This window comes from Mesoplodon bidens (genome assembly GCF_964165515.1).
Source record: "Mesoplodon bidens genome assembly, chromosome: 1".
NCBI classification, from domain to species: domain Eukaryota; kingdom Metazoa; phylum Chordata; class Mammalia; order Artiodactyla; family Ziphiidae; genus Mesoplodon; species Mesoplodon bidens.
This window is the reverse complement of record NC_138176.1, coordinates 117,567,461-117,593,473: the sequence shown is the minus strand read 5'-3', so window position 1 is coordinate 117,593,473 and position 26,013 is coordinate 117,567,461. Positions and strand designations below refer to the sequence as shown.

At 38.8% G+C, this 26,013-nt stretch overlaps 1 protein-coding gene across 6 annotated transcripts in view; it reads left to right on the top strand.

Moving 5' to 3' along the window:
- LOC308616200 (putative zinc finger protein 487) overlaps positions 1-26,013 on the top strand; it is a 121,126-nt gene that overhangs the window by 74,797 nt on the left and 20,316 nt on the right. Inside the window, exon 7 of one of the 6 annotated variants that reach the window (XM_081232369.1) lies at positions 7,178-7,255. The exons of the other annotated variants lie outside the window; for them this stretch is intronic. The gene's annotated coding sequence lies outside the window, so the exon portion shown is untranslated. Of the gene's footprint in view, positions 1-7,177; positions 7,256-26,013 lie in introns of those variants that run through there. 6 annotated transcript variants of the gene reach the window in all.

The window sequence follows — 26,013 nt, the reverse complement described above, 5'->3', positions numbered from 1 at the left end:
TGTGCGCCACAACTACTGAGCCTGCGCTCTAGAGCCTGCGAGCTACAACTACTGAAGCCCGCGTGCCTAGAGCCTGTGCTCTGCAACAAGAGAAGCCACCGCAGTGAGACGCCCGTGCACCACAATGAAGAGTAGCCCCCGCTGGCCGCAACTAGAGAAAAGCCTGCGTGCAGCAACGAAGACCCAATGCAGCCAAAAATAAATGAATGCATAAATTTATTTTTTAAAATTGTTATTTCAAACAATGGAGATAGTTTGGAATGTTCAGTTAATGATTTGAGAAAATAAGGTTAATGGTACATGAATTCAGCATGTAAATTTAAAAAGTAAACCATCAATTACCTAGAATATAAATAAAATATTTTAAAGAACATAATTTGATATAGCATGAAACAAAAGGCAGAAACCAGAAAGGATATAACAGAAAGTTAAAACACAAGCTGAGAAAATATATTTAATAATTACAAGACAGATTTCACACTCTTGATAAACTGCTCTTACAAATCAGTTGAAAGATGTACATCTAACATGCAATAAAAATAGAAAAAGAATATCCTGCTGCAGCTTTTCATTCAATCTACAATGCAGTGGACTGCCAGATGCCTCAATATTCTATTTACTATTGCAAAAGAAAATATATGGACAATTAAACTATGACATACCATTTACTTTAAGATGCATTACAAGATCCAATTTCAAAGCTGTTAGAATACGAGAAAAGGGCTTCCCTGGTGGCGCAGTGGTTGAGAGTCCGCCTGCCGATGCAGGGGACACGGGTTCGTGCCCTGGTCCGGGAAGATCCCACATGCTGTGGAGCGGCTGGGCCCGTGAGCCGTGGCTGCTGGACCTGCGTGTCCGGAGTCTGTGCTCCGCAACGGGAGAGGCCACAGCAGTGAGAGGCCCGCGTGCCGCAAAAAAAAAAAAACAAAAAAAAAAAACGAGAAAAAATTCCTGTCTTAGAAATATTGGAATGTAATTATAAAAGAGAAAGTACAGGGACTTCCCTGGGGGGTCCAGTGGTTATGAATCCACCTTCCAATGCAGGGGACACGGGTTCAATCCCGGGTCGGGGAACTATGATCTCACATGCCGCAGGGCAACTAAGCCCAGGTGCCATAACTACTGAGCCCGTGCATCACAACTAGAGAACCCGTGTGCCGCAACTACAGAACCCATGCACTCTGGAACCCGTGTTCCACAACTAGAGAGAAGTCCACACTGCAATGAAAGATCCCACCTACCACAACTAAGACCTGTTGCAGCTCCCCCCCAGTGTTTTTTTTTTTTTTTTTTGCAGTACGCGGGACTCTCACTGTTGTGGCCTCTCCTGTTGCTGAGCACAGGCTCCGGACGTGCAGGCTCAGCGGCCATGGCTCACGGGCCCAGCCACTCCGCGGCACATGGGATCTTCCCAGACTGGGGCACGAACCCGTGTCCCCTGCATCGGCAGGCGGACTCTCAACCACTGTGCCAACGGGGAAGCCCCCCCAAAAAATTTTAAGTAAATACTAAAAAAGAAAGTACAATTAGTCACTAAGTATATGAAAAATATGTAACATCACTAGAAATCAAAGAAATATTAAAACAAACATGAAACACTATTTTGTCTACAGTATTTCAAATTTCATTTCCTTTCAAATGTACTGCATTAACTAAAACCCCACATAGAATTTTCCCCAATTTTATTTTCTTCATACCACTTGTCCAAGTGATTTCTATTTGACTGGTCCCAGGGAATGACAGTAGAATAAATTTGTAGAATGATGCTATTCATGTGGCCATTTCTTTTTTTTTTTTTTTTTTGCCGTACGCGGGCCTCTTACTGTTGTGGCCTCTCCTGTTGCTGAGCACAGGCTCTGGACGTGCAGGCTCAGCGTCCATGGCTCACAGGCCCAGCCGCTCCGCAGCATGTGGGATCCTCCCAGACCGGGGCACAAAGCCGTGTCCCCTGCATTGGCAGGCGGACTCTCAACCACTGCGCCACCTGGGAAGCCCATGTGGCCATTTTATTATCAGGGATTTGGGGTGTCTCTTCAGAGCATTTGAGTTTGACTGCATTTCTCCACCTTCTAGATCTTCTTGAACTATGTTTTCTGCCTATCCAGTGGGATTGGCCCAAATTTACTGAAAGTTTAGCTTCAGTTTCTAGAAGTCAGTAAATCCCAAGAGAAGTGGCAGTTTGGGGCCATTGGTGAAGACGTCAGATAAAGTGAATTTTTACTTTGGGCTCAGGTACCAGCTGTACACTACAGGACTGAAACTACTCTTTTGAAATAAGGAGGAGGACCACCTAGGAGGCATCACGCTGATCTGACACCTTTCACCAAAGATTCAGGAAAGAAGACAGAGAAATCCTAAAGTTTTATACCTGAACGGATTTTTTTTTAGCCTTAAAAAATTTTACTTGAAAAATAAAAAACTATAGGAAAGTGTACATGGTATAATTGTACAGATAAATGAATTACCAAGAAATAAAAATAAGGTGAATATAACCATATAAACACCAAGAATTCAAACAAAATATTAGGAACACCTGAAATCCCCCTTAAAGGCCCATTCTCTATTATTACTCCCCTCCTCAAAAGTAGCCCCATCCTGACTTCTTTTTATTTTTTTGTTTTAAAATTTTTATTATAGTTGATTTACAATGTTGTGTTAATTTTCTTCTGCACAGCAAAGTGACTCAGTTACCTATCTATTCTTTTTTATATTCTTTTCCGTTATGATTTGTCACAGGATATTGAATACACTTCCCTGTGCTCTACAGTAGGACCTTGTTGTTTATCCATCCTATATATAATACTTTGCCTCTGCTAATCCCAAACTCCCAATCCTTCCCTCCCCTACCCGCCCCAGCTTGGCAACCACAAGTCTGTTCTCTATATCTGTGAGTTTCTCTTTGTTTCATAGTTATGTTAATTTGCATCATATTTTATTTATTTATTTGTTTTTAATTAATTAATTTATTTATTTTTGGCTGCGTTTGGTCTTTCTCGCTGCATGCGGGCTTTCTCTACTTGCGGCAAGTGGGGGCTACTGTTTGTTGCGGTGCACGGGCTTCTCATTCTGGTGGCTTCTCTTGTTGCGGAGCACAGGTTCTAGGCATGCGGGGTTCACTGGTTGTGACTCACTGGCTCTAGAGCACAGGCTCAGTAGTTGTGGCGCATGGGGTTCGTTGCTCTGTGGCATGTGGGATCTTCCTGGACCAGGGCTTGAACCTGTGTCCCCTGCATTGGAAGGGGGATTCTTAACCACTGTGCCACCAGGGAAGTCCCTGTATCATATTTTAGATTCCACATATAAGCGATATTTTATGATATTTGTCTTTCTTTTTCTGACTTACTTCACCTAGTATGATAATCTCTAGGTCCATCCAGGTTGCTGCAAATGGCACTATTTCATCCTTTTTGATGGCTGAGTAATATTCCATTATATATATATAATATTTTCTTTATCTATTAATCTGTTGATGGACATTTACATTGTTTCCATGTCTTGGCTATTGTAAATAGTGCTGCTATGAACATAGACGTGCATGTATCTTTTCTTTTTTTTTTTTTTTTTGTGGTACGCGGGCCTCTCACTGTTGTGGCCTCTCCCGTTGTGGAGCACAGCCTCCGGACGCGCAGGCTCAGCGGCCATGGCTCACAGGCCCAGCCGCTCCGCGGCATGTGGGATCTTCCTGGACCGGGGCACAAACCCGTGTCCCCTGCACCGGCAGGCGGACTCTCAACCACCACACCACCTGGGAAGCCCCAGCATGATTTTTTTTTTTTTTTTTTTTTTTTGCAGTACATGGGCCTCTCCCTGCCGTGGCCTCTCCCATTGCGGAGCACAGGCTCCGGACACGCAGGCTCAGCGGCCATGGCTCACGGGCCCAGCCGCTCCGTGGCATGTGGGATCTTCCCGGACTGGGGCACGAACCCATGTGCCCTGCATTGGCAGGCGGACTCTCAACCACTGCGCCACCAGGGAAGCCCCTATCTTTTCAAGTTATAGTTTTGTCCAGATATATGCCCAGAAGTGGGATTGCTGGGTCATATGGCAACTCTATTTTTAGTTTTTCTGAGGAACCTCCATACTGTTTTCCATAGTGGCTGTACCAATTTGCATTCCCACCAACAGTGTAAGAGGGTTCCCTTTTTTCCACACCCTCTTCAGCATTTTTTATTTGTAGACTTTTTACAGGGTTCTGACCAGTGTGAGATGATACCTTATTGTAGTTTTGATTTGCATTTCTCTGATAATTAGCAATGTTGAGCATCTTTTCATGTGCTTATTGGCCATCTGTATGTCTTCTTTGGATAAATGTCTATTAAGGTCTTCTGCCCATTTTTCGATTGGGTTGTTTGGTTTTTTGTTGTCGAGTTGTGTGAGCTGTTTGTATATTTGGATATTAAGCCCTTGTCTGTTGCATCATTTGCAAATATTTTCTCCCATTCCATATGTTGTCTTTTTGTCTTGTTTATGGTTTCCTTTGCTGTGCAAAAGCTTATAAATTTGACTAGGTCCCATTTGTTTATTTTTGTTTTTATTTCTATTGTCTTGGGAGACCAACCAAAAGAAACATTGGTACAATTTATGTCAGAGTATATTTTGCCTAACAGTTTTATTGTGTCGTATCTTATGTTTAAATCTTTATGCCATTTTGAGTTTATTTTTGTGCATGGTGTGAGGGTATGTTCCAACTTCATTGATTTACATGCAGCTGTCCAACTTTCCCAACACCACTTGCTGAAGAGACTGTCTTTTTCCCATTTTATATTCTTGCCTCCTTTGTTGAAGATTAATTGACTGTAGATGTGTGGTTTTTGGGGGGCTTTCTGTTCTGTTCCATTGATCTGTATGTGTGTTTTGGTGCCAATACCACACTGTTCTGATTCCTGTAGCTTTGTAGTGTTGTCTGAAGTCTGGGAGGGTTATTCTTCCTGCTTTGCTCTTTTTCCTCAGGATTGCTTTGGCAATTTGGGGTCTTTTATGGTTCCATATACATTTTAGGATTATTTGTTCTAGTTCTGTGAAAAATGTCATGGGCAATTTGATAGGGATCGCACTAAATCTGTGGATTGCTTTGGGCCCTGTCCTGACTTCTAACACCAAAGACAAGTTTTGCCATTATTACTGTAATTCATTTTATCCATTTACTTAGAAATAATTTTAACATTAAAAAAACTTTCAAAAATAAGACAAAGAACTGTCTCCTTCACTCAGATTCTTCAGTCATGAACATTTTGCTGCATTTGCTTCATCATTATTTTCCCTATATATGTGTATGTTATGCATAGAAATTTCTTAATCACTCGAGAGTAAGTTATAGGACTCATTCCCCTTTACTCCTAAATTCTTAAGTGTAGGTTTCCTATGAGCAAGGATACATTTCTTACATAACCACAGTACAATACTCAAAATCAGAAAATTTAACATAGGTAGTGTAATAATATATAAAGTATACTCCATGTTCAAAATTCCACCAATTGTCTCAATTAAGTCTTTTATATCTAATGTTTTGTTTCTGATTCAGCATCCAATCCAGGGCCTTCTGTTTCTGGTCAAGGTAAAGTAGCAGGACTGAATTTACCTGAAAGAAAGAATCAAAAAAATGAATAACACCAGAAATGCTAAATACATGAGTAAATATAAAAGTGTTTTTCATAACTTAAATATCCTTGAAAGATAACTGACTGCTTAAACATAAAGAGTAACAGTATATTATAGGGTTTATAACATATGTATAAAGTAAAATGTATAATACTAGCATAAAAGCCAGGAGGGGAGAAATGAAAGCAGACCACTGTCAGGCTCTTATACTATATGTAAATGGTATAATATTACTTGAAGGTAGCCTATGATAAATTAAAGTTGTGTATTACAAATGCTAAAGCAACCAAAGTTAGAAATGTATATTTTAAATGCTAAAGAAACCAAAAATAAGGAAACATTTATAACCAATAAGCCAACAAAGGAGATTTTTTTAATTATAAAAAAGTACTCAATACAGGGCTTCCCTGGTGGCGCAGTGGTTGAGAGTCCGCCTGCCGATGCAGGGGACACGGGTTCGTGCCCCGATCTGGGAAGATCCCACATGCCGCGGAGCATCTGGGCCCGTGAGCCATGGCCGCTGAGCCTGTGCGTCCAGAGCCTGTGCTCTGCAAAGGGAGAGGCCACAACAGTGAGGGGCCCGCGTACCGCAAAAAAAAAAAAAAAAAAAAAAGTACTCAATACAAATGAAGGAAGAAAAATATAATTTTAAAAAGGAGGAACCAAGAACAAATGAGACAGAGAACAGAAGTAGCACAATGAAGATGATAGACGTAATCTTAGTCACATCAATTATCACATTAAGTGTAAGTAGACTAAACACTCTGTTTTAAAGGTATAGATTGTAAGATTGAATTTTAAAAAAAAAAACCCAACTATATGTCGCTGATAAGAAATGCATTTTAAATATAAGGACAAAAATAGGTTAAAAATGCAAGGATGAAAAAATATACTATGCTTAAATAAATCAAAAGAAAGCTGGAATGGATATGTTAATATGGGATAAAATGGATTTCAGAAGAAAGAATATTATCAGGTAAAAAAGATTTCATAACAGATAAAGGAGTCATTTCACCAAGAGGACATAAAATCCTAAGTATTTATGCATCAAGTAAGAGAGCTGCAAAATACATAGGAGAAATAAGCAAATCCACAATTATAGTTTGAGATCTTACACCCTCTCTCAATAGTGGTAGAACAAATAGAAAATGAGCAAGGATATGAAACACTTAAACAACAGTTATCAACCAACTCGACCTAATGTTTATAAAACACTCTACCCATCCAATAGCAAAATACACATTTTTTCAAGTGCATATGGAACATTTATCAAAATAGGCCATGTTTGGGGCAATAAAAGAAGTCTTATACATTTAAAAACATTCAAGTCATTAAAAATATGCTCTCCTACCATATTGGAGTTAAATTATAGATTAATAACTGAATATATCTGGAAAATATAAAAATATTTGGAAACTAACACATTTCTGAATAATCCATGGGTCAAATATTTAGAAATCAAATGGGGAAATTAGGAGGTAATTTGAACTGAAAGAAAATGGAAACACAACACATCAACACTTGTGGTATGCCACTACAACTGCACTTAAATGGAAATTTATACATTATTTTTTTTTAGAAAAGAAGAAAGTTCCCTAATGATGACCTCAGCTTCCACTTTAAGAAACTGGAAACATAAGAGCAAATGTAACCAAAAGTAAGTACAAGAAAGGAAATAATACAGATCAGAATGTAAATCAATGAAGTAGAAAACGGGAAAATAGAGAAAAATCAGTGGACTCAAAAGCTGGTTCTTTGATAAGATAAATAAAATTGATAAACCTGTAGCCAGAGTGGTTAGGAAAAAAGAACAAACAAATGACCAGTATCAGAAATGAAAGAGCTTACATCACTATAGAGTCTATAGATATTAAAAGAAAAATAAAGGAATATTATGAACATGTTTTGGGCAGTAAGAGTGGGCCAAAATAGAGACATTTTATTGACGCACAAGATTGTGGGAGCTGGCAAGTCTGAAATTTGCAGGGCAGGCCAACAGGCTGGAAATTACAGTCTTGAGTCTGAAAGCAGTCTGGAGACAGAATTCCTTCCTCTTTGAGGGACCTCAGTCTTTTCTCGTAAGGCCTTCAACTAATTGGAAGAGGCCCACACACGTTATGAAGAATATTATGAAGAATTATGAAGAATCTGTTTTACTCAAAGTCTACTGACTTTGTAAATCACATTATATATATACTAATACTAATCATATATGCATTATATACATATGATTTATTATAAAGAATTGAATCACATGATTATAGAGGCTGAGAAGTCCCAAGTCAGCAAGCTGAAGACCAGGAGATCTGATATGTAGTTCCCATCCTAGTCTGAAAGCCTGAAAACCAGGAGAGCCAATGGTGTGAGTTCCAGTATGAGAGCAGAAGAAGACTGATACCATAGCTCAACCAGTCAAGCAGAAGTTCTCTCTTACTCAGCCTTTTTGTTCTATTCAAGTCCTCAGTTGATTCGATGAGGCCCATTCACATTAGAGAGGGCCATCTGCTTTATTCAATCTACTGATTCAAAGGTTAATCTTGTCCAAAAATATCTCACAGACACACTCAGCATAATGTTTGACAGGAACTTCCCTGGTGGTCCAGTGGTTAAGGTTTCTCGCTCCCAATGCAGGGGGCCTGTGTTCGATCCCCGATCAGGGAACTAGAGCCTGCATGCTGCAACAAAGATCCCACAGGTGGCAACGAAGATCCCACATGCTGCAACTAAGACCCAGTGAAGCCAAATAAATAAATATTTTTTAAAAAAACTGTTTGACAAAATGTCTGGGCAGCCTGTGGCCCAGTCAAGTTGACACAGAAAATTAACCATCATGCACATCTAAAAAAATATCTTCACAGCAACTTCTAGACTGGTATTTGACTAAGCAATTGTACTCCATAGCCTAGCCAAGTTGACACATAATACTAAGCATCATAGTCCACTCCTTGTCAATGTGGCACCTATATGTATCTCCTTAAGCCATACTTAATCTCCAAATAAAGTCACTAATAAGGTCATATTTCCCGCTAACATGATACAACTATCCCATGTACAATAAAAAACATACTAACTTTTTCCTCAGAAGAGAATGCAAAGTCCTTGGATGATGTTGACTCTTCCTGATATCTTGTAATTTAAATGCTGTGATGTTGAGTTAATATTTTTTGCATTATATGATAATGGGATAAAGAGGGAGGAAAACAATATACTGTACATGTGATATATATGATATGTGTTTTATATACACACACACACACACACACACACACACACACAAAAGTACATTTGACCCTTGAACAATGCGGGGTCTAGGGGCACTGATCCCCCGCATGCAGTTGTAAGTCCGAATATAACTTTTTTTAAAATTGTATTCATTTTATTTTTATTTTTGGCTGCGTTGGGTCTTCATTGCTGCACACGGGCTTTCACTAGTTGTGGAGAGCGGTGGCTATTCTTTGTTGTGGTGCGCGGGTTTCTCATTGCAGTGGCTTCTCTTGTTGCAAAGCACGGTCTCTAGGCATGCAGGCTTCAGTAGTTGTGGCTCACGGGCTCTAGAGCGCAGGCTCAGTAGTTGTGGTGCACAGGCTTAGTTGCTCCGTGGCATGTGGGATCTTCCCGGACCAGGGCTCGAACCCGTGTCCCCTGCATTGGTAGGCAGATTCTTAACCACTGCGCCACCAGGGAAGTCCCTATCCCTAACTTTAGAAGGGATATCTCAACACGCCCATACCACTGGACCCCTAGAAATTTCACTGAGGTAGAAGTCCCCTGAATTTGTGTCAGATTTATTTATCTCCCTCTGACAGGCAAATGACACACCAATGAGTCTAGAATGGTTCTACCATTTTGCTCTCAGCAGAAACCGAATTAGCTTACACCTTTATCTTGGACTTGCCAGGCTCCAGAACTGTGAGAAATGCATTTCTGTTGTTTAAACCATTCGGTTTATGGTATTTTGCTATGGCAGTTTAAGCTAAGACAAGTGGTAAACTGAGTCAAACTAAAGTTGCAGTAAAGCCCAGACCAGTTCAAATGCAGATCAAATTTACTCACCCTCAGGACTTCCCTGGTGGTCCAGTGGCTAAGACTCCGAGCTCCCAGTGCAGGGCACCTGGGTTTGATCCCTGGTCAGGGAACTAGATACCACATGCTGCAACTAAGAGTTCACATGCCGCAACAAAGATCCTGCATGCCACAACTAACACCCGGTGCCGCCAAATAAATAAATAAATAAATTTTTTTAAAAAGCAAACAAATTTACTCAGCCTCCCACTCTAGCAGCCTGACACAAGGGGCATAAACTTTCCTGGGGGGTAAATATTATTTGTTCCATCTCCACTCTTCTTTTTATTCAGATGTCTATGATATAATTTTGAAATGACAACATGTAAACAAGCAATAAAATGTTACCCATTGTTGAGGGGAAGCAGTCAATACAAGCCCACCCAGAGATGCCCCAGATATTGGTATTATCAGGCACCTTAAAATACCTATGAAAAAAATCTAAAGAAACTTGGCAAGTTTTTCAAGATGATTGTACCCTCCTAACAGCTCTGCGTAAGAGTTCTAGATGCTCCACATCTTCATGAACATTTAATGTGTCAATCCTTTCAATATTAGCCATTCTTTTTAATATTAAGTGTTATCTCATTGTGGCTTTTTTTTTAATTTAATTTTTTTATTTATTTATGGCTGCGCTGGATTTCTGTTGCTCTGCCCGGGCTTTCTCTAGTTGCGGCGAGCGGGGGATACTCTTCCTTGAGGTGCATGGGCTTCTCATTGCCGTGGCTTCTCTTTGCTGCAGAGCATGGGCTCTAGGCATGCGGGCTTCAGTAGTTGTGGCTTGCAGGCTCTAGAGCGCAAGCTCAATAGTTGTGGCGCGCGTGCTTAGTTGCTCTGAGGCATGTGGGATCTTCCCGGACCAGGGCTCGAATCCATGTCCCCTGCATTGGCAGGTGGATTCTTAACCACTGCACCACCAGGGAAGTCCCCTCATTGTGGTTTTAATTTGAACTCATTCTCATGTACTTATTATGTATTCATTCTAAGTTTGCATATCTTCAGTGAAATGTCTGAGTATTTCACCCATTGTTTACCAGGTTGTCTTTTTATTATAGATTTGAAGGCATTCTTTACATATTTTGTATATGTTCTTTTTCAGATGCATGTAGTGTGAATATTTTCTCTCACTCTGTGGCGTGCTACTTTTTAAAATTATTTATTTTGCAGGAAAGTTTCAAACACACAGTAAAACTCCTGTATTCCTTTGACTCAGATTCCCCAAGTGGCAACAGTCCAAGGAATCCCTTTTATCACATCCATCTATATGCAAATGCATTAACATTAGTCTTTTTCTGAACTATTTGAAAGCAAGCTGTTGACTTGATACCCTAAACATTTCAGGGTTTATCTCCCCAAACAAAGGCATACACCTAAATAAGCATTAGAGAGACTTCCAACTCAGGAAGTCAATATTGATTCAATCCACAGACGCAATTCAAATCTCATTCACCATCACAAAAATGTTGCTTTTTTCTTGCTGGGTTAAGTTCCTTTGCAGGAACACTTTTTCAGTCATTTTTAATGAGTCTTTAGTATTCCTCAATCCAGAATAATAGCAGTCCTTCCCTGTCCCTCATGTCCTCAATAAGCACTGACCAATAAAAATATAATGCAAGCTGCATGTATAATTTAAAGTATTCTAGTAGCCACATTAAAGGAAGAAGAAACAGAGAAAAAAAGATAATTTCAATGATACCTTATCCTGGTACAAGTACCTACCCCCCTGCTTTTCAAAAGTTCACTTTATGCCACTTTGCTTTTGTGAAAGACCTACATTAGTACCCATTTTTGCTAGCCAAAAGAAATCCGAAGAGGATTTTTGCTTTACAAAGAAAGGCAAAAAGCAAGAATAGCATTCAGTGTTTGTTTTGCCTGGAGCCATTATAGATCCAGCTCATACCCCAAGCAGTGAGAGTGGCAACACCAAGCTCCTTCTCTGGGAACTACACTCAGCATCAAGCTGCCATAGCTTTGAACTGTGTCTGTGAGCATCTGTGTTTTATCTTGATTTATTTTGTGCATCCATTAGCAAAATGTATCCTCAGGTAAATTACTTCTTCACTTTATGCCATTTCAGCTTACCAAAGGTTTCAGCGGAACACTTCTTTGGAGAGTGGGGGGTACCCATATATCAAAATATTATCATTTCAACATATAACCAATATAAAAAATTGTTGAAATATTTCACAATCTTTTTTTCTCATACAAAGGCTTTGAAATATGATGTACGTTTAAACTTAAAGCACATCTCAGTTCATACTATCCACATTTCAATTGATCAGTAATTACGCGTCTACTGCCCATATTGAGCAGTGCAGTCTTAGACAGTTTTTTCTTTGTTTCATTTTGTTTCTGTTTTGTTTTAGAGTACAGGCTTCTTACTCTGTAGCCTGACTATCTATATCTGGCTGATATTTCCTCATGACCAGTATCAGGTTATGGATTCCTGGCAGGAACACCACAAAAATGATGCATTGCCCTGCTGAGTTAGATGTTGACCTGTCCCACCACTCATGACATTAACTCTGATAACCTGTTTTCTGAAAGAGATTGTGGAGAATTGGTATCATTTCTTCCATAAATGTTTGGTAGAATTCACTAGTGAACCCACAGGGCCTGGTGTTTTCTGTTTTGGAAGGTTATTAATTACTGATTCAATTTCTTTAATATACATAGTCCTATTCAGATGATCTCTTTCTCCTCTTTCTGGTAGATTGTGCCTGCCAGTGAATTGGTCAGTTTATTTAGGTTATCAAGTTTGTGGGCAAAGAGTTGTTCTCATTATTCCTTTATACCCTTTTAATGTCCATGGGGTTATTAATGATTTCCCCTCTTTCATTTCTGATATAAGTAATTTGTGTTTTCTCTTTTTTTCTTATTTAGCCTAGATAGAGACTTAGCAATTTTATTGATCTTTCAAAGAGCCAGCTTTTGGTTTCATTGATTTTTCTCTCCTGATATCCTGATTTCTGCTCTAATTATTATTATTTCTTTTCTTCTACTTACTGAGGATTTAATTTGCTGTTCTTTTTCTAGTTTCCTATCATGGAGGCTTAGATAACTGATTTAATATTATTATTCTTTTCTAATATATACGTTCAATGCTATACATTTTCCCCTAAGATCATTTTTGTGGCATCCCACAGATTTTAATAAGTTGTATTTTCATTTTAATTTAGTTCAAAGTATTCTAAAATTTCTCTTGATATTTCTTCTTTGACCCATGTATCGGTTAGAAGTATGTTGTTTAATCTCCAAGTGTTTGGCAATTCTCCAGCTTTCTTTCTGTTATTGATTTCTAGTTTAATTCCATGGTGTTCTGTGAGCATACACTGTATGATTTCTGTTCTTTTAAATGTGTTAAGGTGTGTTTTATGGCCCAGAATGTGGTTTATCTTGGTGAATGTTCCATGTGAACTTGAGAAGAATGTATACTCTTTTGATTTTGGATGAAGTAGTCTCTAGATGATGCAGTTAAGATCAGCTCTATTTTTATTGATTTTCTGCTTGCTGATCTGGTCATTTCTGATGGGGAATGTTGAAGTCTCCAACTATAATAGTCAATTTGTCCATTTCTCCTTGCAGTTCTATCAGTTTTAGCCTCATGTAGTTTGATGTTCCATTGTTAGGTACATATAATGTTATGTCTTCTTAGAGAATTAACTACTTTATTATTATATAATGCCCTTTTTTTAATATTTATTTATTTATTTGGCTGTGCCATGTCTTAGTTGCAGCACATGGGCTCTTGGTTGTGGCATGTGGGATCTTAAGTTGTGGCACACAAGCTCTTCGTTGAGGCACACGGGCTCTTAGTTGCAGCATGCAGGATCTAGTTCCCTGACTAGGGATCGAACCCGGGCCCCCTGAATTGGGAGCATAGAGTCTTAGCCACTGGACCACCAGGGAAGTCCAGTATAATGCTCCTCTTTATCCCTGAAAATCTTCCTTGCTCTTCCTTGAAGTCTGGTCTGTCTGAAATTAATATAGCTACTCCTGCTTTTTTAAAATTAGTTTTGGCATGGTATATATTTCTCCTTCCATTTACTTTTTTTTTTTTTTTTTTTTTTTTTTTGTTACGTGGGCCTCTCACTGTTGTGGCCTCTCCCCTTGCGGAGCACAGGCTCCGGACGCATAGGCTCAGCGGCCATGGCTCACGGGCCCAGCCGCTCCGCGGCATGTGGGATCTTCCCAGACCGGGGCACGAACCCGTGTCCCCTGCATCGGCAGGCGGACTCTCAACCACTGCGCCACCAGGGAAGCCCCCTTCCATTTACTTTTAATCTGTATGTGTCTTTATACTTAAAATGAGTTTCTTGTAAACAATATATAGTTGGGTCTTGTTTTTTGGTCCACTCTGAAAGTCTCTGTCTTTTAATTGGTGTAATTAGGCCATTGACAAAGTGATTACTGACATAGATAGAGTAATATATAACAGTTGTTACTGTTTTATGTTTGTTCTCCTTATTCTATGTTCCTTTTTGTCTTCCACTCTTTTCCTACACTTTTGTGGTTTCAATTGAGCATTTTATATGATGCCCTTTTTTCACCTTTCTTAGCATATCAATTCTTCTTTTTTTTCTTTTCTTAGTGGTTGCCATAGAGTTTACAATTTACATTTACAACTGATCCAAATATACTTTTAAGCAACACTGTATTGCTTCATGGGTAGAGCAAGTACATTATAATAATAAAGTATTTCTAATTCCTCCCTCCCTTCCACTGTATCACTGCTGTCATTAATTTCACTTACACATAAGGTATAATCATCTAGTACATTATTTTGAATAAACTATCATCTATTAGATCAATTAAGATTAAGAAAAATAGAAGTTTTTATTTTACTTTCACTTATTTCTTCTCTAACATTCTTCCATTCTTTATGTTGATCTGAGTTTCTGATCTGTATACTTTTCTTCTCTCTGAAGAACTTTTAATATTTCATGCAAAGGCAGGTCTACTGGCAACAAATTCTCTCAATTTTTGTTTGTCTGAAAATGTCTTTACTTCACCTTTACTTTGAAGTAAAGTATATTTCAAAGAATATAGACTTATTGGTGGATTTTTCCTCTTAACACTTTAAATATTTTATTCTACTTTCTTTTTTCTTGCATAGTTTTCAAGAAGTTATATACAATATAATTTTTGGGGGGGAGTAGTCTTTTTTCTCTTTGCTTTTCAGCTTTGGAAGTTTCTCTTGACATATCCTCAAGGTCAGATTCTTTCCTCAGCTCTACCCAGTCTACTAATGAGCCTGTCAAAGGGATTCTTCATTTCTATTACACTATTTTTGATTGCTATAATTTATTTTGATTTTTCCTAAGAATTTTCAACATTCTGCTTATGTTACCTATCTGTTCTTGCATGTTGTATTCCTTTTCTGATAGACCCCTTAGCATGTTAATCACAGCAATTTAAAATCTGTAGTCAGATAATTCCAACATTTATGTCATATCTGAGTCTGGTTCCGATGCCTTCAATCTCTACACACTGCATTTTGACTTTTAGCATGCCTCATAATGTTTTTTTGAAAGCCAGACATGATGTACTGGGTGAAAGGAACTCCAGCAAACAGGCCTTTAGTGATGTGATGATAAGGAATGTGGGGAGAGGAAGTGTTCTGTAGTCCTATGATGAGGTCTCAGTTTTTTGATGAACATATACCCCTGGACTGTGAACTTCACCAGTGCTTCTCAGTTATTTTCTACTCTCTTAGGTGGGACAGGATAGCTAGAGTGGGCTGGAGTTGGGTATTCCCCTTCCCCCCGCATCAGTTAGGCTCTGATAAAACCCCGATAGTTTAGGCTCTGGTAAAATGGTTTCTTTTGAGGGAAGGTCTTGTTCAGAAGACTGGCATGCTCGGGCATATTTCAAAATGTTTACTTTTCTCCTTCCTTTGCTAGAAGCATGGGAATTTTTCTCCAATATTCACTGTGAGAATCTGGTAGAGTTTCTGGAGATCTCCCAAAACCGGGCGCCCTCTGGAATTTCTAACTCCAAGACTTGTCCACATTGAGCCTCCAGCAATTTCTCAATTACAGCTTAAGTTTTCCTCCTCTGGTACTGGTTTCCTTGGAGGTTTGTGCCCCAATAAGTTGTGATTCTCTATATCTACTTGTCTATCTCTCTAATTTTTGGACAGTGGTTTGTACTGTGACCTCACTTCTGTCTTTTTGATTTTTCAGTTTGTTCAGCTTTTTACTTATCGCTAGAACTTAGTGACAACTTCCAAGCTCCTTTCAAGGTGATTTTTCTTTCTTTTTTAAATTTTTGCATCCTCAAATGCTTTTCAAAGTATATTTAATTCTGTTTGGAGTAGACTTAGAGTTGTTTTTATGATTTGTGTTTTGTTTGTGGGAGGAACTTTCCTCATTTAGTTGTGTGAAAATTCATATGCTCATTTTCTGCAATATTTTATTTTCTACTTGTTCATTTTGTGAAATTAAGGAGTTTTACATAATTCTTAGTTTAATGATATGCTTTTCTGTCAGGCCAGAACTGTCTAGGCAGTTTAGTGGGTTTATTATTTGCTCGTTTTGCTGGGTAAGGAAGGGTCATTCTCTGATTTTATGGCTCTCTTTTGTTTTATAAGACCCTAAAATTTCCTCTTTACTTTTTCTTGTTTTTTTTTATTTTGTCTGTGCCGTACGGCTTGTGGGATCTTAGTTCCCCAACCAGGGATTGAAGCCAGGCCCTTCATAGTGAAAGCACAGAGTCCTAACTACTGGATTCCCAGGGAATTTCCCCTCTTTTCTTTTGTTCTTCTTCACCACCCAGTTACCAAACAACCCTTCTTCCTTACTTTTTGCTTTTCTTTTTTCTCCCCCAGAAGCTGGGATTTGGAAGACTGTCCTTTTAAGTCATCCTTTTTCCTTTAAACAGAGTCTGTCTCTTTAAACCAAATGCCCGGACCTTAGTCTGCCTCTTCCTTAAATGACAAATACTTTGAAATCCCTTACCTGCAGTCATGCTCTGACAAACCTGTTTTTTTTTATTGAAATATATTTGGCATATAATATTATAAGTTTAAGGTATACAGTATGTTGATTTGATACATTTATATATTACAATATGATTAGCATTCATGTTGGAATATAAACTGGTATAATCATTTTGGATAACTGTTGGGCAGTTTCTTAAAAAGTTAAACATATACCTACATGTGACCCAGTCCTTCCCTTCCTAGGTATTTACCCAAGAGTAGTGAAAACATATGTTCATACAAAGACATATACATGAAGTTTGTAGCAGCTTTATTTTTAATAACCCAAAGTTGGAAACAATCCAAATGTCCTTCAGCAGATGAATGGATATACAAATTATGGTAACCATAAAATGGAATACTATGTAAGAGTAGAAAAGAAACAAGCTACTGATACACATAACAACATAAATGAATCTCAGACTAATTATGCTGAGTGAATGAAGCCAGTCAAAAAAGAATGCACACTGTATGACTCTACCTACGTAAGATTATAGAAATGCAAACCATAGACTGGGTGGCTTAAGCAACAGAAAATTATTTTCTCAGATTTCTGAGGGCTGGAAGTCCAAGGTCAAGGTGCCAGCTAGGTTGGTATCTGGTGAGAATTTCCTCCTTGGGTTGCAGATGGCTACTTTTTCCTCATATGTCCTTTTGTCTGAGTGCATGGGGAGAGAGAGGGATTGATTTATCTTTCTTCCTCTTCTTATAAGGCTACCAGTTCTATCAGATTAGGGCCCCACTCTTATGACCTCACTTAACCTTTATCACCTCCTAAAGACTCTGTCTCCAAATATAGTTGCATTGGGGGTTAAGTCTTCAACAAACGAATTTTGAGGGGACACAATTCAGTCCATAGCGGGGACCTAGAAGGAAGGAGGCTTAAATCATAATGTGTGTTTTCTATGCTGCCTAACACATTGCCACAAAATCAGTGCCTTAAAACAACACACAATTATTATAGTTTCCCTGTGCCAACAGTCCAGGTATGGGCTAGCTAAGTCCTCTGCTCAGAGTCTCACAAGGCTGCAATCAAGGTGTCATCTGAGGTTAGGATCTCACCTGAGGTTTGGAGTCCTCTTCCAGATTAACATGGTTGTTAGCAAGTTCATTTTCTTGCAGCTGTAGAACTCAAGGTGGCTTGCAACTTCGATGCCAGGATGAATGTCTCTTCATTCTTGTCTCTGATGTTTAGACTCTCTTTTAAAGGGATCACCTAATTAGGAAAGGACCAGAAAGAATAAATCTCCCTTTTGATTAATTTAAATTCAATAATTAAAGACCTTAATTACACCTGCAAAATCCCTTCATTTCTACCATAATATCCTATCACCTTTGCCATACTTTAGAAGCAAATTACAGGTCTTTAAGGATCATCTTATAATTCTCCCCGAACAAATCATGTCAGATTTTGGCCTGGGGAACCATGGATGTAGTTTCTTATTGGGTTGGCCAAAATGTTCATTCAGTTTTTTCTGTAAAATGGCTCTAGTAGCGCTTAGTTGTCTTTAACTTCATTCGAAACAATTTTGTTAGATTGTATTGTGACAGCTATCTTATCAGCGTGCATTAAAAAAAAACCCATCAAAATTGGTGACTTTTTGTGTAGCCATTTTAATATTGAAGATGGAAGGAAAAAGCAACATTTTCGGCATATTATGCTTTATTATTTATTTCAAGAAAGGTAAAAACGCAATTGAAACGCAAAAAAAGATTTGTATGGTGTCTGGAGAAGGTGCTGTGACTGATCGAATGTGTCAAAAGTGGTTTGTGAAGTTTCATGCTGTAGATTTCTCGCTGATTGATGCTCCACGGTCGGGTAGACCAGTTGAAGTTGATAGCGATCAAATTGAGACATTAATTGAAAACAATCAACGTTATACCACGTGGGAGATAGTCGACATACTCAAAATATCCATATCAAGCATTGAAAATCATTTGTACCAGCTTGGTTATGTGAATCGCTTTGATGTTCATGTTCCACATAAGTTAAGCGAAGAAAACCTTCTTGACCATATTTCTGCATGTGATTCTCTACTTAAACGTAACGAAAACGTCCCGTTTTTAAAACAAATTGTGATGGGCGATGAAAAGTGGATACTGTACAATAATGTGGAATGGAAGAGATTGTGGGGCAAGTGAAATGAACCACCAACAACCACACCAAAGGCTGGTCTTCATCCAAAGAATGTGATTTTGTGTATATGGTGGGATTGGAAGGGAGTCCTCTATTATGAGCTCCTTCCAGAAAACCAAACGATTAATTCCATCAAGTACAGCTCCTAATTAGAATAACTGAAAGCAGCACCCGTTGAAAAGCGTCAGGAATTCGTCAACAGAAAATGCATTATCTTCCATCAGGATAGCGCAAGACCACATGTTTCTTTGATGATGAGGCAAAAACTGTTACAGCTTGGCTGGGAAGTTCTGATTCATCCATCGTATTCACCAGACATTGCACCTTCAGATTTCCATTTACTTCGGTCTTCACAAAATTCTCTTAATCTAAAAAAATTTCAATTCCCTGGAAGACTGTAAAAGGCACCTGGAACAGTTCTTTGCTCAAAAAGATAAAAAGTTTTGGGAAGATGGAATTATGAAGTTGCCTGAAAAGTGGCAGAAGGTAGTGGAACAAAACGGTGAATACGTTGTTCAATACAGTTCTTGGTGAAAATGAAAAATGTGTCTTATTTTTACTTAAAAACCGAACTCCAATAAAGATGTTTAAAAAAAAAACCGAAGGAACTTTTTGGCCAACCCAGTACTTACTGATGAACGATAATTCACACATATAGACATGCAAGTATTTTTACATAATAAATGTATCCTTTTATTTATTGTTATATTTGTTTAGTACCTGCCTTATTCTCAAGATAGCTTTTGGTGGTAACTCCTACAATTGATGGATGGACAAACACAAAATATACAAGTCATATACAGAAGTAACTTCTTTCACAAAAATATGCATACACACCAAGTTCACTGACACAATAAATTCTTAAAACATTCACATAACCTAACTAGAAAGGACAGGCACCACTATTTGAGCGCTTTCCTTATGACAGACACTGTCGTATCTCCATGAATACATACTTTACATAGACTGCTCTGTTTTGTTACTGGAGTGTGTCTTTAAAAAAAAAAATTCAGAATATATTTTGAATATCCCTTGTATGATTTAGTATACTTCTTCTACTTTATCGTATTTAAAGGCTGCTGCTTATTACTGTACTTTGTACAGTAATGATGATCATAATTAACTTTACCAATAAAATCTTTTGAATGTTTGTATTGACTCAACTAAACTGTGAAGGACATTCTTTATATAAGTCTTGAACAATTATTAGATCAGTATACACCCCAAGAAGTGGAATTACTTGAGTAAAACACTTACTCATTTAAAACTTGGATACAGACTAGCCTCTGGAGTCTTTGAAGAATTATACTGACAGTAGAAATGAATGAGAATGAGCAATTTCTCAAACTCACGTAAATCCTGGATATCTTAAAATTCTGTTCCAATTTTTTGTGCCAGATATTCTTCTTCTTTAACATAGAATTTAATTTTCTCTTGATGACTTTTCTCTTTGTTCTTATTATTCATTTGCATTTTCTTTTTTGTTAAAAGCCTGCTTGTGTTTAGCCTATCTTTACTTCAGTGTTGATCCCTTTATTGATTTGTAAAACCTGCTTATTAATTAAAACAAATTACTTGTCTCTCATATCTGTAACAAATATGTTTTCCTGGTTTATTAGGTTTTAAATCTTGTTCATCCCCTCCCCCCAAGATTGAAATGTTTAATATTTCTCTAATAAAACTTTTTGGTTATTAAACTTTGTGGTTTGTCTTTGGTATCATGCTTTCCTAATCCAAGGATTTAGTATTTTTTTAAAAAAAGCACATATGGTCTCTAAATATTCTTGAATCCATGAGAAATTTGTTTGTTGTAATATATGAGGTATGTATAAATTTTTATTCCAGATTACTGACTAGTAGCCCTAACATGATTTATTAAATCTTCCATTCTTTCCTCACTGCTTTAAATATTATTTTTATTATATAGTAATTCTTAAAAACCTGTTCCTAAATTCACTTATTCCTGGAATTAGTTACAATAAAGAGAACAATCAAAGAGAGTGTCCCCCAAGCATGGGGATCAAGAAAGGTTTTATAGCAGAAAGAACTCTGGACAATTTTGGTAGACTTTTGTCAAGTAGGTGTTTTGATCCTGCAGAAAGGAGTTGTTTTCTTTGTAATTTAGCCTGTCTCAGTCCATTTTGTCCTGTTCTTGGAAGTGGTGACTCCAAGAAGGAATTAAGAGAAAGAGGGTCAGTCTTGGTACCTAGAGAAAAGAGGTCAGTGTAAGTGCAGGGCAGAAAATTTCACAGTTCTCCAACATGGAATCAAGACTGAATGATTTCATTTATCACAGTAGTATCATATTGGTTATAATTTGATAAGTATTATTATATTTTTTCCAACTGTTTTCTGGCCATTATCAAATTTTTCTTTCTTCTGGATAAAACTTTATTGTTCTGTAAGGTAAATATAAATAAAAAGGTAAGTAAAGTATACAAATAACAAAAAAAATATTTTAAAATTTGCTCAGATTCTGAGTTCTAGCAAAAGTATTTACATTTTCCACCTATGCATGCCTATTCAAGTCTTTTTCAACATCAAAATGCAAGGTTTATAAGCTTCTCCATATAAGTTATCTCTTAAAATTTTAGTTACTTGCTATTGTGAAATGAAAGTGTCTTCTGTTTATCATCAATAATTGATGTTATATTTTCCAAGAAAAATATTCAGTATATATTATGTAGTGAAAGGATCATCATTAATTTTTACATCCACAAGATTTGATTCTGTGCACCTAGTAGTTAAGCACAGTCACCTCTGGGAGATTTTGTGATATTCACTTTTTCTTTTCTTTCTGTGCATATATTTTCCGGTTTATTTACAAATTTTTGTATTGCTTCCTTAATTTTGAAAAGTTAGTTTCTTTTTCTTCAATTTCGAGGCAAACTCTGCTTGATAGAGATGCTGTTTTCTTACTTTATTACTACATTCCATTTTTTTAAAGATTTTAAACTAAATTTCCTATTTACAAGAACTGATAATTGACATACGCCTTCCCTTCCATTAGTTTTGTGCCTAAAAGACAGAGTGTTTTAAATACACCCCAGTCCTTTTACTTTTTCCTTCTTTTATTGAAGTTTCTATCTTCAATCATACAGAACAGAGTAAAAGTGATCACCCATACACCATTGTCTATACTGAACACATTTAATTTTGCTGTATTTGTTTTTTCTCATATTTTGCTGAAACATTTTAAAATAAATTAAATATAGTCCATTCCTTAATATGTAGGTATGTATCTCTAAAACTAAGTACATTCATTATTAGCACAACCATAGTTAAGCTTTAACAGTTGTCCGCAAATGTCTTTTAAACAGATTGTTTTCTCCCCAAATTAAATTTAGTTGTTATTGATATTATAGGTAGAGCCTAACCTCCTGGGGTGAGGGGAGGGCACTGAAAACTCCAGAACTACAGGCCTTCCAGAGCAATCTTCCAGCCCTTTAAACAAGATAGATCTACTTCAACAGTTATACTATACTAAGAAGTGGCCGCGAAGGATTACGGTAAACGTAGTTTTTGATTTGCGTGCCCAGCAGAACTCCAGCCCGGGCATGCGCCACTTCGCCATTTTTGTTGGTCACCCTCCTGGGCCTGGAAATTTCGTGAAGTCCGAAATCCCGAAGTTTCCAGATTTCTCAACAACTTTTTTTTTTTGCGGTACGCGGGCCTCTCACTGCTGTGGCCTCTCCCGTTGCAGAGCACAGGCTCCGGACGCGCAGGCTCAGCGGCCATGGCTCATGGGCCCAGCCGCTCCACGGCATGTGGGAATCTTCCCGGACCGGGGCACAAACCCGTGTCCCCTGCATCGGCAGGCGGACTCCCAACCACTGCGCCACCTGGGAAGCCCCCTCAACAACTCTTAAGATCCCGGTTTCCCACCTTCCAGGAAGCAGAGGTTAGAGCGTGGTCTGGGCAGGAGGTGGCGGTGCCTCGCGGTGGTAAGGAGGGCCACGGACGCTGCAGCAGGACCCCGAGATGGCAGGCAGCAGCATCTCGAGCAGGACAAGGGGCGGTTGGGCAACAGTAGGGCCTCAGCTCTGATGCAGTGACGCCAGGCCCTATGCCCGCGTGAGCGGGGCATATGCGCATGCGTGCAGGTGCTCTCAGCCCCTGGGAGTGGGCGGGGCCGCGTGAATTTGCAGCCCGGCAGGGCCCGTTTTGGTTTCCAGCTCTGCAACGGGGTGACTCAGGCATCCTCTAGTTTGTCTTTGTCTTCAATGGTTCTGATTTCTAGGGGGCCAGTATTCCAGGGGACAGAGTTCTGGGTGAAGGTTCCAAATATGAATATTTCCTTTAGTTTTAAATCCTCGATTCTAGGGAACATATCAGCTCCTCTGAGTTTAAAGAGCTGGAACACCAGGAATAAAATCTCACCCAGAAGAGAACCCTTGCTGCATTTGATCTCTCTCCACAGTTTCGGGATGGAGACACAGTCCCAGAAAGGGGTAGATCCCAGAACTGCAGGGTACAGCAATTTTTTTTTGCCTTGAAAAATTTTTTTGTTTTAAATTTAAGTATAGTTGATTTAGAATGTTGTGTTAATTTCTGCTCTACAGCAAAGTGATTCAACTATACATATGTGTACATTCTTTTTTATATTCTGTCCCATTATGGTTTAACACAGGATGTTGAATATAGTTCCCTGTGCTATACAGTAGGACCTTGTTGTTTATCCATTATATATATAATAATTGGCATCTGCTAACCCCAAACTCCCAATCCATCCCTCCCCCAACTGTTTCCACCTTAGCAACCTCAAGTCTGTTCTCTGTGAATCTGTTTCTGTTTCATAGATAAAGTTCATTGGTGTCATATTTTAGATTCCACATATAAGAGCTATCATATGGTATTTATCTCTTTATGACTTACTTCACTTAGTATGATAATCTCTAGGTCCATCCATGTTGCTGCAAATGGCATTATTTCATTCTTTTTTTACGGCTGAGTAGTATTCCATTGTATATATGTACCACATCTTCTTTATCCATTCATCTGTCAATGGACATTTAGGTTGTTTCCAGTGTCTTGGCTGTTGTGAATAGCGCTACTAGGAATATAGGGGCACATGTATCTTTTCAGCAGTTCGTCATCTTGCTGAGTAAGGTGTTGTCACCACATCCACTAAATCAAATACTGGGACATTGAATATATGGGGGCAAATTTTAGAAACCAGAAATGAGCTAGTCCCTGGATGGCAGAGGGCAGGTTGCGAAGGAAATGTCATTTCCCTGGGGAATTAAAACAGCATGGTCCAGAGAAAGAGGTCACTAGTCATAGTCAAGGAAGTTCTACTTACAGCCTTCCCTAAAAAGTCTCACCTTCCTTGGTTTACTCTCATTATTTCCAGATTCTGAACTGAATTTACACTATGTCCATCAGCACATATGGCATTTAAGAATATGCTTAGGGCTTCCCTGGTGGCACAGTGATTGAGAGTCCACCTGCTGACTCAGGGGACATGGGTTCGTGCCCCGGTCCGGGAAGATCCCACATGCCACCGAGCGGCTGGGCCCATGAGCCATGGCCACTGAGCCTGTGCATCCAGAGCCTGTGCTCTGCAACGGGAGAGGCCAGAGCAGTGAGAGGCCCGCGTACTGCGAAAAAAAAAAAGTGCTTAAAAGATTCTTATGAGAAACTGTGTACAGATTTGGAAAATAGTTTAAAAGTAGACCTTACCTCAAAGCACTTCACTTTTTTTTTTTTGAGAGCTTTCTGTGGATTATTTCCCTCAGTGTATAAACAATATTAGTGAGAACCTGCTAAAACAATACAGCATGAGTATTTTTCTGGTTTCAGTGGTGGGTAGGGGGTAAGACCAGGAAGAGTTGCTGAGTAAGCAACCTGGGCCTTCTGTGGCAAGGGAGGCTCTCTATCAGCTTGTCTCGATATGGGACTGAATGGGAAGGGAGATGTGGGGTTAGAAAGCTGTCAGTGCCAAACAACAAAAAAGGAGCCACAATCTTTTTTTTTTTTTTTTTTGCGGTATGCGGGCCTCTCACTCTTGTGGCCTCTCCCGTTGCGGAGCACAGGCTATGGACGCGCAGGCTTAGCGGCCATGGCTCACGGGTCCAGCCGCTCTGCGGCATGTGGGATCCTCCCGCACCGCGGCACGAACCTGCGTCCCCTGCATCGGCAGGCGGACTCTCAACCACTGCGCCACCAGGGAAGCCCTATAAAATGTATAAACTCCATTGCTGTTCAGTTAGTTGATCTCAAGCAGCTCCCCAAGTAGCCATGGAGTCTGCAGAGGGTTCACTCTCCCTTGGATTCTGGCAAGGGACTCAGAACAGGAGACGTCACCTCCTCCATGAGATCATGCTTGCAATTTGTGCATGATGGCAGGGCTCTTAAGGTACAGCATGCATAGCCAGGTAAAGATGTGTCCCTTCAAAGGTAAAGTCAAATGGTGGCTGAGAGTCTGTTAAAATAGGCACTGAACAGAATATGTTGACCAAATCTGTGACTGCAAAAGTGTTTACCTATTGCTCACTGGGTGAAGTCAGTAATTTCAGTAATACTGGGTGTGAGGGTCTTAATGGGTGGGACCATGGCATTAAGAAACAGAAATCCACCATGAGGCACCATTTATTCTTTCTAGGTTTAAGAACAAGCCGAATTGGGCTTGTAGATGGAGAAGCAGTGGGGATGATCACGCCTCTTTTAGGTAGGTCTTATTTAATGGATTTTAGTCCTTAAAAGCCCTGTTTTAATTTATGATCATCTGTATTAACTACTTTAACTAGAGAGGAAGCTCTGTGAGATCCTGTTTTGTCAAGCTCAATGTAAGTGCCAAAGATTTAATTTAATTTTAACTTATTACTTGTTGGGTCAGATTGAGTCAGAGTGCCCACTATGGGATATTTTAGAGCATTGGGCACCTGTAACAATGGGGAATTTAAGCAAGACAGTAGTTCTGAGGGTTAAGGTAAGGTGTCCTCTATTTTATGATTGGTAATTCTCCTAAAGAGAATAGGGGTTACTTTGGTACAGGGTAGCCTGTTTAAAATTTAGCAAGTATAACTGTTAACTATAGCTTCAGGATTGATTAAGGCCATGAAAGTTTGCCAATTGGTGCATCTCAGCAGATGTAAAAGTTAATTTAACTTATGTTGTAGAGGTGCAAAAGTCAGTCAACACCCTTTTTATTATTCTGCTGAATAAATTTTTTCTTTAGTAAATTTTAGGTTTTGAATTGGATCAAATTGTGAGACCTGTTTCATCTTTTTCT